The 11,419-nt window shown below is 42.9% G+C and overlaps 1 pseudogene; it reads left to right on the top strand.

The window, feature by feature from the left end:
* Nucleotides 1-67: 67 nt before the first annotated feature.
* The window catches only part of LOC109205256, a 44,827-nt pseudogene continuing 33,475 nt past the window's right edge, over nucleotides 68-11,419 (top strand).

Raw genomic sequence — 11,419 nt, 5'->3', positions numbered from 1 at the left:
GAGAAAGGACAAGACCTATACCCGACGGGGAAGTTGATTCCTAAAGAAACACACGAGTCAAAGAAAGATGAAGCAAGTTCAGAACCAGTGGAGACTGCAAGGCCACCACCACCTTTCCCCAAGAGATTGCAGAAAAGATGATGATCGTATGTTCAGCAAATTTCTCTCTATGTTGAGCCAGGTTCAACTGAATATTCCATTGGTGGATGTACTTCGTGAAATACCAAAGTATGCTAAGTACATAAAAGATATAGTGGCTCACAAGAGGAGATTGACTGAATTTGAGACAATTGCACTTACTGAGGAGTGCACTTCAAGGGTCCCAAACAAGCTTTCTCAAAAGCTTAAGGATCCTGGAAGCTTCACCATCCCTGTGCGAATTGGTAATATTGATGTGGGTCGTGCACTTTGTGATTTGGGGGAAAGCATAAATCTGATGCCCTTATCCTTGTTCAAGCAATTGGGTCTGGGAGCTCCAAGACCAACTAATGTGATGTTGCAGCTGGCTGATAGGTCCATAGCACACCCTGGGGGAGTAATTGAAGATGTGTTGCTGCAAATTGGGAAATTTATCTTCCCTGCGGACTTCATTATCCTAGATTATGAGGCTGATGAACTGGTTCCAATCATATTGGGACGACCTCTCTTGGCTACTGGTGATGCAATTATTAAAGTCAGAGAGGGAAAAACGATTTTGAGGGTGGATGACGAAGAAACAGTCTTTAATGTCTACAAAGCAATCCAACTTCCCCGCCACTATGAGGAACTCTCGATGATATCTGTTGTGGAGGCGGATGAGCAAATTCTTGACACGAGTGTATATCTAGACGATTCTCTAGAGAAAGCACTTATGTTGTTCGATAGCTTGGTGATTGATGATGAGGTTGAGGAGATGGTGCATATCCTAGATGCATCGTGTGCTTACATGCAAGGGATACACCCTTTGAGCCCCTAAATAGGCCAAGTGGGCCCCCTCCAAAGACGTCAATTGAGGAATCTCAAAAATTGGAGCTTAAACCCCTGCCCCCTCACCTTCAATACGCTTATTTGGGTGATTCTGACACTTTACCTGTAATTGTTTCTTCTGACTTGTCTAAATTGCAGGAAGAAAAGCTGTTGAGAGTGCTACGTGAGCACAACCGAGAAATTGGATGGACTATGTCTGACATTAAAGGCATTAGTCCAGCTTTTTGCATGCATAAAATCCTCATGGATGACGGACACAAGCCAAGTGTGGAGCAACAACGCCGACTAAATCCAATCATGAAAGAGGTGGTAAGAAAAGAAGTTATTAAGTGGCTTGATGCAGGTATTGTATTTCCAATCTCTGATAGCAAATGGGTAAGCCCCGTCCAATGTGTACCTAAAAAAGGGGGGATGACTGTAGTGGTGAATGAAAATAATAACTTGATTCCCACAAGAACTGTCACTGGGTGGCGAATTTGCATAGATTATAAAAAATTGAACAATGCCACCCGAAAGGACCACTTCCCTCTCCCCTTTATTGACCAAATGTTTGATAGATTAGCTGGCCAGGAATACTACTGTTTCTTAGATGGTTATTCGGGGTATAATTAGATTTCTATAGTCCCAGAGGACCAAGACAAAAACCACATTTACGTGTCTTTATGGCACGTATGCGTTCAAGAGAATGCCCTTTGGTCTCTATAATGCACCCGCAACTTTTAAAAGGTGTATGATGGTATCTTTACTGACATGGTTGAAAGATTTGTGGAAGTGTTCATGGATGACTTTTCTGTGTTTGGATTTTCTTTTGATAATTGTTTAATGAACCTTGATAAAGTGCTAGCTAGGTGTGAAGAGACGAACCTGGTGCTAAATTGGGAAAAGTGCCATTTCATGGTACGTGAAGGAATAGTTTTGGGGCACAAGGTGTCCAAAAATGGTTTGAAGGTAGACAAAGCAAAGGTGGAGGCGATTGAAAAATTACCCCCACCGACATCCGTCAAAGGCATTCGCAGTTTCTTGGGACATGCAGGTTTTTATCGTCGTTTCATTAAAGATTTTTCGAAAATCTCTTCTCCTTTGTGCAGGCTTCTTGAGAAAGATGTCCCCTTCAAGTTTGATGATGCTTGTCTGAAAGCATTTGAGGAGCTGAAGGGAAGGTTGGTGACTGCACCAATTATCATTGCTCCTGATTGGGAGCGGCCATTTGAGTTGATGTGTGATGCGAGTGACATAGCAATCAGAGCTGTTTTGGGGAAAAGGAGAAATAAGATCTTTCACTCCATTTACTATGCGAGCAAAACTCTGAATCCAGCCCAGATGAACTACATAGTTACTGAAAAAGAGTTGCTTGCAGTAGTGTGGGCATTTGACAAGTTCAGATCCTATCTAGTGGGAACCAAAGTCATCGTCTACACAGATCATTCAGCTATCAGATATTTGTTTGAAAAGAAAGATGCCAAGCCAAGGCTGATTCGTTGGATCCTCCTCCTGCAAGAGTTTGACTTAGAGATCCGAGATCGAAAAGGGACAGAGAATCAAGTGGCTGATCACTTGTCCAGATTAGAAAATCGGAGCCATGTAGCTGAGGGAGAGTCAATCAAAGAAACATTTCCTGATGAGCAATTATTAGCAATCACTTCAAGTGAAGCCCCATGGTATGCAAATTATGTGAACTTTATTGCAAATGGGGTGACACCACCAGATTTGACACCTGATAATAGAAGACGATTTCTACATGATGTGAGGTTCTACATGTGGGATGAGCCATTCCTATATAAGCAGTGTGCAGATCAATTGGTACTGTGTTCCTAAGGAGGAGATGCACGCAATATTGCATGACTGTCATGACTCTCCATATGGATGTCATCACGGTGGGGACAGAACCACCCAAAAGGTGCTACAATCCGATTTTATTGGCCAAAATTGTTTAAGGATGCACATGCCTTTGTTAAAAAGTGTGGCAGATGCCAAAAAACCGGAACGATCACGAAGAAGCATGAGATGCCTTTGCAGAATATACTAGCAGTAGAGCTTTTTGATGTTTAGGGGATAGATTTCATGGGACCATTCCCATACTTTAATGGTCACAGGTACATCTTGGTGGCGGTCGACTATGTGTCTAAGTGGGTGGAGGCCATTTCTCTTCCCACTAATGACGCAAAGGTAGTGGTAAGCTTTGTAAAGAAGCACATCTTCACACGCTTTGGGACTCCAAGAGTGTTGATAAGTGATGGAGGAACTCACTTCTGTAATAAATTGCTGAATAATGTTCTTGCGAAGTATGGAGTTAAACACAATGTTTCCACTGCCTATCATCCCCAGACGAGTGGTCAAGTGGAAGTTTCAAACAGAGAGGTAAAGCAGATTCTGGAGAAAACAGTAAGTGGAAATAGAAAGGACTGGGCAGGGAAGCTGGACGACGCATTATGGGCATATCGCACTGCATACAAGACTCCCATAGGTACTTCTCCGTACAGGTTAGCTTATGGGAAGGCGTGTCACTTGCCCGTTGAGCTTGAACACAAAGCCTATTGGGCAATTAAAAAGCTAAATATGGAGATGGACTTAGCCGGTGAGAAGAGGTTACTACAACTCAACGAGCTTGATGAGTTCCGATTGCACGCGTATGAAAACGCCAAATTGTATAAAGAAAATACCAAGATGTGGCATGATAAGCATATTCAACATCGCGAGTTTGAGCCAGGTCAAGAAGTTATCTTGTTCAATTTGAGGATAAAGCTTTTTCCCGGAAAGCTTAAATCTCGATGGTTGGGTCCTTTTGAAGTGGTTAGTGTGAAACCTCATGGAGCGGTGGAATTGCGTGATACGATTTCCAATGCGACATTCTTGGTAAATGGGCAGAGAGTAAAACATTATCGGGGTGGTGACATTGCACGTCATAAGACCTCGATGGACCTGGCTGATGCGTGAAGAACGTGTTGCGTCGTGCCGCGATGTTAAATCAGGCGCTTCTTGGGAGGCAACCCAAGTATTTTCTTTTGTTCTTGTAGTTTGTTCATTTTTATCGTTTGCTCTGTAATTCTGATTTTCTTTCTTTTTCTAGGAGTTCCTTGAAATCTTTTTATTTTTGTAGGAATTAGTCTTGTATGTATTTTTAAAAAAATAAACGTCAGGTGTGGGAAAACAGGGTGGATGCATCGCATCCCCCTCAGTAATAAAAGTTCACGGACCAACTGCTCAAGGTAGTGAAGTCCGCCTATCGCGTCCACAGCAGCGTCCAAAATAAAGTTCAGGGAAATCGCTTTGGACGCGTCACGTCCAGCAAGCAAACACCAGGTAAGTATTTTATTGCTAATACACTTCAGAAGTCCTAAAACTCCTATTCCCTCTCCTACCGTTTCCCCTCAATTCAAACACACCTCTTCGCACCATCACTGCTTCCAACCGCGATAGTCACGGGTATGTTTTCCTTTTCCTTTTTCTTTTTTCTTTTCTCTCTTAACTTTCTTCTCTTCTCTTCTCTCTATCGTTGGTAGCAACATATTCCCCACCCCTCAAATTCCCCTAGGTTAGGTTTCACTAATTTTAATATCACATATGTGATTAAAAAGGGGAACTGAGATAAATTTGAAGCTTGGGGCTATCGTTCTTGTCAGTTGTAATGGTGGCGAGATGATAAACTAGAATTCCCTTCATCTCATTAATTTTGGGAGGGCAATCAAATTTCCCATTTGATAGAACAAACTAGGCAAAATTGTTGCATACTACATGTTCGACGAATTGCCTGTGAGGTAAATTTAGGTACCGGTGAAGTCTGAGTAACCGAGCAACACTAGTATATGCTAGCGAATAAGTGTGGGGTCGTTGGTTTGATTGTGTACAGCCTGGTCGGCATGTTTTGAACCTATGATAGATTGTCCACTAAACTGAACATCAGGCACATGCTAGACTTCATGAATTGTAACGTGTCACTCAATTTGAATTCTGTGCGCTCTATGCTTATTGATATGCCATGAGACTAAGTGCGGGGTCGAGTGAGCTGCTATGTGTAATTGAACATGGTTAGTGAGGGCCACTCGGATGAACCTCCTGTCGTGCATAATGATATCTATAAAGTGCAATGCTCATTTGTGAATTTGACGGAAAGTATCAGTTAATTGCTCCATACTGAGAGCCATGGGTTGTATTCATGAAGAACTGAATGGCATGACATGTGATTGATTAGAAGTACACGCTTTTGCACAGCTGCTCTATATCTGAAACGTCATTGTTTCTGCACACTAAATTGTTGACTTCTTTGTATCGCAGGTACTTAGGTTCACAAAATGGCAACAACAAGAAAAACATCCAAACAACAAGATAGAGATAATAACAAACAACCGCCTAAAAAGCCTACCGGAAAGGCAACATGTACTCCAAAACCACCAAACAAAAGGAAGCAGACTGAGAAAGTGAAGGAACTGCCAACTAGGCAGTTAGTTGACGAATCTGAGCAAGAAGAGGAGGAACTATTGGTAAGAAGGACGGTGAAGAGGGGTACTACAACAACATCATCAAATCCGCCAAGCAAGGGGATAGAAATCAGAGAACCTGTGCCGCACCAAAGCCAATCCTCTAAGCAGAGTGACCCGAAAGATAAAGGGAAGCAGAAGGCGATTGCAGAATCTGAGTCTGAGTCTGATTCGGATGATGAGCTCCCACATGTCGACATGAGTGATGAAGATGAGGGCGAACCAATAGACCGATCTGCCTGGGAGGAGAAATTTGTTAGTGAAAAGGCATTTCGAGCTTATGATAAGATCCTGGGTTCCAAGAAGTATATTCCAGAAAGCCAATCAACATTGGAGCACTTAAGAAAAAATATCCAGATTTTCTGAAATCCATTCGAGAGGTGCAACAATGGGGACCTATCTTGAAGGGCCATAGCAAGGCCAACCTCACTATAGTCAGAGAGCTTTACGCCAATTGGCGTCACTCACGGGGCAACATTGTGAGAGTACGAGGGGTGGACATTAATGTCTCAGCTGAAGCTCTAAACAATTTCTTAGGGGTGCCACACACACCAACAGACAGGTTTGACTCTATGTGCAAAGCACCCGATTATTCACACATTAAGTCTGTTCTATGCCGTACCAGGAAAGATGCAGATTGGAAGCATGGGAGTGTGGAGTACCATTCTCTGGCCAAAGAATTCATGAGCGCATTCGCACGGGAGGTTCTAAATTTCCTATGCAACCGCTTATGCCCTGCCAACACAAAACTGATGTCCCTCGATACCGAACACTAGTGTTGTATGCTTTAATGGAGGGGATACCGCTCAACCTGGGGATCATCATGCACGACCAAATGCAGTGCACTAGGATGAACTACAAGTGGAGGTTGTTCTTTGCAAACACCCTATGCTTACTTGACGGAGATGGGAGTAAAATGGGACAAGAAGAATGATGACATTGAAGCTAAAGCTCGAAGACCATATGATGTTACGCATGTACTAGAGCCGAACAAAGGAAGGTCCTCTAAGCTCACCATTCAGCAGTTGTTTGAGCAATTGCAAGCTGACATGCAAGAGAACAAGACTGAGTTGATAGCGACTCGGGCAGAGTTGAGTGCTACTAGAGCTGAGTTGATTCAGACACGTGCGGATCTAAGTCGAGTCCAAGCTGAGCAGGCCACGATGATGAGGGAGGTATCATTACTCTTCCGTGCTTTGGTTCAACGTACATATATAGATATCTCACAGCTGCTTACATCGTCCACTGCTGGACCATCTACCTCAGCTCCCCCCTATAGTCCCTGAGGCTCCATCCTCCATGCCTACTGAGGCCGCCGTGTTTCATGCTACAGACTCAGTTCCACTTGGGGATGATAGGACTGTGACCGAGCTCCCTATTCGGGAGGATGCTATTGCTAGGCCAGAGGGGGCCATGATAGATGTCGTGGAGGCTTCCAGTACCCACTCAGATGTTGATGCTACCTCCGTCCCGGCTGCCCATACCACTGCTGCTGCCCTTCTGCAGACCGCGGGGGAGCCCTCCACCTTGACTTGAGGGAGTTTCTTCTCACCCTACTCTGCTTTATTTGTGTGCATTGGGGACAACGCACGGTTCTAAGTGTGGGGTGGGGGATTACTCATATTTTTGAGTGGATGAATGTACGTAACTATTACAATTTTTGTTGCTTTTGATACTGTTGGGGGCTGTAATATTCACTGAATTAATAGCCTGTAATAGTTAGTAAATTCATCTATATGTAGTAACTCTTAGTATCTTATTGTAATAGTTGTAGTAAGTATCCGTATAATAAAAAAAATCAGAAAATAGAGGACTTTTCCCGACGACGAACTACTTGGACAATTCTCTCGAGGGATTAAGGTCCTTAGAAAAGCACAAAAACATTTTCTTAGCCTTGAGTAGTTTGTAAATGTAATCTATTAGGCAGTAATCCCCCTTGGTTTTTCTTTGGCCATCAGTTCTTTTCCAAGGGATGAATTTTTGAACCGGGTATTAGTTTTTTTTTTAAAGTAGTGTAGGATGTAAAGACTCAGACTAAATTCAGCATATTCTGTGACTTGTTTGATACTTACAGAGTTAGACCGGAGCATGTGGATTATAACTTTCTCCATGAGTTTGTGAGAACTATTGTTGCCTTTAAAAGTTGAATAGCTTCTTTGTGACGCTTAGGCTCCTTGTCTTGACTCCTCTGCTAACTGCTATGCTGTGTGCATTAAAAATTGGGGCTTAACTCAGTACTTGCTTTGATTAAAAGTTGAAATGTAGTCATCCTGAGTGAATCATGTGCCAATGTGTGGTGAGGTTTTTGTATAAGTCTCATGTTGTACATTTGTGTCTAGAACTTGCCCGATATGTGAGTTGAAGCAAAATCCTAGGTTCTACTCGGTTTGAAATATGATTTTAGGCCTTCTTTGATCCTTTTTGAACTACAATGCCACCACAAACAAAATCTACCCCTAGTTAACCCTTTTGAGCCTATATACTTTTATTTGGCACCCGCATTACAAGCTTATACCCTTTTTATTCTTAATTGATATTATTTTGATCCTTTATCTCTTAAGGCACTTTAATTGTAAAATGAGCGTTAAAAGAAGTAAGAAGGGACTGAGTGTGGGGTGGCTTTTGAGTGGAACCAATAAAAGAAAGAAGGGTACACTTATTTTGTAAAATAATACACCACTAGCAACATTTGGAAAAAAAATGATAAGGAAAAGTGAATAAATTGTTGTCCTATTCTTGCTAGTGGGTATACATTAAGGTAGTGCTTAAAGAAAAAGGGAACATTGTTGGGAGTGATTTTAGTTGAAAAATGGAAGTTGGGATTGAAGAATTTGTGCTCAAAGTTGATTATGTGATGTGTTAAAGGCTTAGGAGGGTGAGCTACTATTCCAAAATGTATCCTACCCGTCCCTTAGCCCACATTACAACCATGAAAAGTCCTAATTGATTTGAGATCGAGCAAGCATACATTAGTAGAGATTTACATTAAGGGCAAGCATATGGTACCTTTTGTGCGCATGTGAACTTCTTGAGAGAGTGAGAGAATTCTTCTAATGTTTTGAAGTCCTTAAATTACGCTTGAGTGTGCGGACTATCTTTCTCGATTTTGTGGTGAGGGCACATGTTTCATGATGGATAGGCGACTTTATTAAACTTTTCAGTCAGAGTGAGTGATAAGTAGGGAATTTAACATGTTTTATGCTCCTACTTGCCTACGCTTTGAATATAAATTGTTACAAAATAGTCCCAAAAGGCTCATAAGTTGTGCTTGATTGCAGGTTTGATCGACAAAGTGACGAAATGTCAAGGATCCGCTCAAAAGGAGTGAAACCTGCTCAAGTATAAAAGGCCAAGTAAACTGAGGGCAAACAAGCCTAGTGCGGATAGCACAAAGTCGAATGCGGCCGCACTAGATGGTTCAGAGAGTTGGCAAAACCAAGCTTCAGGCGATGCGGTCGCGGTACACATAGCGCGGTCCGCACTGGCCCACCGCGGTCGCACTACGGTCCGCGGACAAGAGATTCAAAGAGATGGAATTATGCCTAGTCCAAGCCATGCGGTCCGCGGTCATGATCGTGTGGACCGCGCCAGCTTCCTCCGCGGCCGCGGTCTATTCTACGCGGCCGTGGTGGCCAAGTTCAGAGAGCTCAGAATTGAAGTTAAAGAGCCTAGCGCGGCCGCGGTCCATTTCATGCGGCCCGCGCTGACCCCGTAGGGGTATTTTTGTCCAGTTTTTCTAGCCTAGTAAAAATAGAACATTTTACCATTTTTAGGTCATCAGTTAATTCCAGACTTTGAGCTGCGCTCGTGAGACCTATTTTGTAGCCATTTTTGGCACCTTAGCTTCAAATTAACGATAGATTCTTGTACTTTAATTTAGTGTTTAATTAATATGTCTTGTTCTTCATCTATTTCTTCATTTTATCCTTCAAGCATGAGTAGCTAAACCCATTAGCTAGGGTTGTGGCTCAACCCTAGTGTGGGTAATTGATGGGTGTTTCCATCTAGGGTTAGATTGACTATGGGTGTTTGCTATTTTGGTTGATTTTATGTTTTAATCTATAAATAGGTGGTTGCAAACACTGATTTGTGCTTTGTGGATAAGACTCTTCTTGAGAAAGAGAGTCTGTCTCCAAAATTGACCCAACAAGGAATTGGGATGGACTCATGAGAAATGATAGTCCCAATTAACGGGTTAAACCTCGAGAGAGTAATCACCCTACTTGAACCCTAGTTGCTTGATCTAATTTGCCTACCCATTTGGTCTCGAGAGAGTCAAGTGGGAAAAATCGCTCTCTCTAACGAGAGGTGTGAGAGTGAGTAAAATTGTGCAACAGTTATAGCATAAGCCCCAATTATGTCAATCGAACCTTAGTAACATCTACCCGTCAATTAGCCACCTAGGTGATGTCACGACCCTAGTGCCCTTCTTCCCATTAGATACAACCTTAGCAATTATTTCGTAGCATAATCTAGTTTCAATTAGTAGTTTGATAATAGTAGTTTATAATTGAAAAACCCAGAAATGTTGGAAGTGACATTTAGAACAATTACACGACTCTAGTCTAGATAGATACCCAGCTCCAATTTCTAGCTCTCTGAGGAATTCGATCCCGACCCTCATATCGGGTAAAAGCTATTGCGACCCTCTCTTGCTACCTTTTATTGGTACGGAGTAGGCAGCGATCAACTTTTTGGCGCCGTTGCCGGGGAGCTAACGGTTTTGTCTATCTATTTAGTTAGTTTGGCGTGTTGTTCTTCTTTCCTTCCTTATTACTAATTTTTGTGTGTGATTGCTACAGGTACCCAATGGCTTTAAACGCGAACGACCCTCTTGGAAATGTGCTTGCGGGGGAGGAGGTAGATGAAATTGGAGAGGATGAGGTGTCTCTTGTACCTCCCGGACCAAGACGAGGCCGTCAGGCCAATGCTAATGACAATTTTCCAGACCCTCCTCCGCCACCTCCAAGAGCGGTCCCTAGATTGCTACCAAATCAAGGGTACGCGAGTGCTATAGTCACTCCCAATGTGATGTTGACCTTACTTGAGCAGCATGGGTATTTTACGGGCGCTACGGATCAAAACGCCTACAAACATCTAATAGGATTCGTGGATACATGTTGGGGTAGAAAGCAGACGAATGTGTCCGAAGATGCTCTTAGGTTGAGACTTTTCCCGTTCTCACTCCGGGGAAAGGCATTAGATTGGCTAGAGAGACTCCCCAATCATTCCATCACAACTTGGGAAGAGTTGGCGGATAAATTTATTGCTAAATTCTTCTCGCCCGGGCATATGGTGGCACTTCGAGATGAGACATTGGCTTTCAAGCAAGAACCCAAGGAACCTTTGCATGAGATTTGGGAGCGGTTTAGAACAATGGTGAAAGAATGCCCAAACAACGACATGACCGAGGCAATGATTCAACAAACCTTTTATCAGGGCATCAATACGACAAATCAATGCATAGTCAATCAATTGGCCAGAGGTAATTTCATGAAGTTGTCTTATGATGAAGCTTGCGAGATTCTTGATGAGATGGCGGATACATCTTCCCCATGGCAAAGTAGAGCCAATATTCCCCAAGGTGACCCTACGGTTATTCATTTGCATAAGGAGTTACACGACCATGGGCAAGCTATAGCGGAGTTGACAACTACTATGAACCAATTGGCTAAGGCACTGTTGAAACAAGTCCAAAACCCTCGCCAAGTGAATGCTATGGAAAGTGTTAATTTGCTTACCAACAAGAGAAGGCAAAGGAGGCAACAAAACCAAGGGAATTTCGAGCAATTTGATGATGAGTGTGATGGGTTTCAAAATGAGGGCTATGATGAGCAAACTGAAGAGGTACAATATGTTAACAACTATCAAGGCAATAGAGGCAACTCTTCAAACCAACAATGGCGACCCCAAGGTAATTGGGGCAATCAACAACAAGGTGGTGGTAATTGGAACAACAACAACCAAGGCGGTAATTG

Source organism: Nicotiana attenuata, unplaced genomic scaffold, assembly GCF_001879085.1.
Source record: "Nicotiana attenuata strain UT unplaced genomic scaffold, NIATTr2, whole genome shotgun sequence".
NCBI classification, from domain to species: domain Eukaryota; kingdom Viridiplantae; phylum Streptophyta; class Magnoliopsida; order Solanales; family Solanaceae; genus Nicotiana; species Nicotiana attenuata.
This window is presented reverse-complemented; position numbering and strand designations above follow the sequence as displayed.